Raw genomic sequence first — 619 nt, 5'->3', positions numbered from 1 at the left:
AGATAGATAGATAGATAGATAGATAGATAGATAGATAGATAGATAGATAGTCAGTCAAATATATATACATACATATCACAATGAATAAGAGGGCATGAATCTGAGCTCAAGAAGGTATGGGGGGGACTAATTGGAGTAAATGAAAGTGGGTAAATGATGTAATTATATCTTGATTTTAAATACAGAAATGGCACTGTGAATAGGTAATGGAATTTTTATGTATTCCTTTTTAATTTATTTTTTATTTATTCACTTTGTATCCTAGCTGTAGCCCCCCTTTCTCATACCTTCCCAATCCCACCCTCTTTCCCTCTTCTCCTCCCATGCTCTTCCCCACCCCTCCAATGATAGGGGAGGTCGTCCTCCCCTTCCTTCTGACCCTAGTCTATCAGGTCTCATTAGGACTGGTTGCATTGTGTTTCTCTGTGGCCTGGTAAGGCTGCCCCCACCCCTTTCATCAGTAGTTGATCGAAGAGCCAGCCACTGAGTCAGAGGCAGTACCTGTTTCCCTTACTAGGAAACCCTATTTGGAGACTGAGCTGCCATAGGCTACATCTGTGCAGGGGTTCTAGGTTATCTCCATGAATGGTCCTTGTTTAGAGTATCAGTCTTAGAAAAG

The sequence above is a fragment of the Psammomys obesus genome, unplaced genomic scaffold (assembly GCF_907164565.1).
Source record: "Psammomys obesus unplaced genomic scaffold, mPsaObe1.curated_primary_1811, whole genome shotgun sequence".
Classification (NCBI taxonomy): Eukaryota; Metazoa; Chordata; class Mammalia; order Rodentia; family Muridae; genus Psammomys; species Psammomys obesus.
This window is presented reverse-complemented; position numbering follows the sequence as displayed.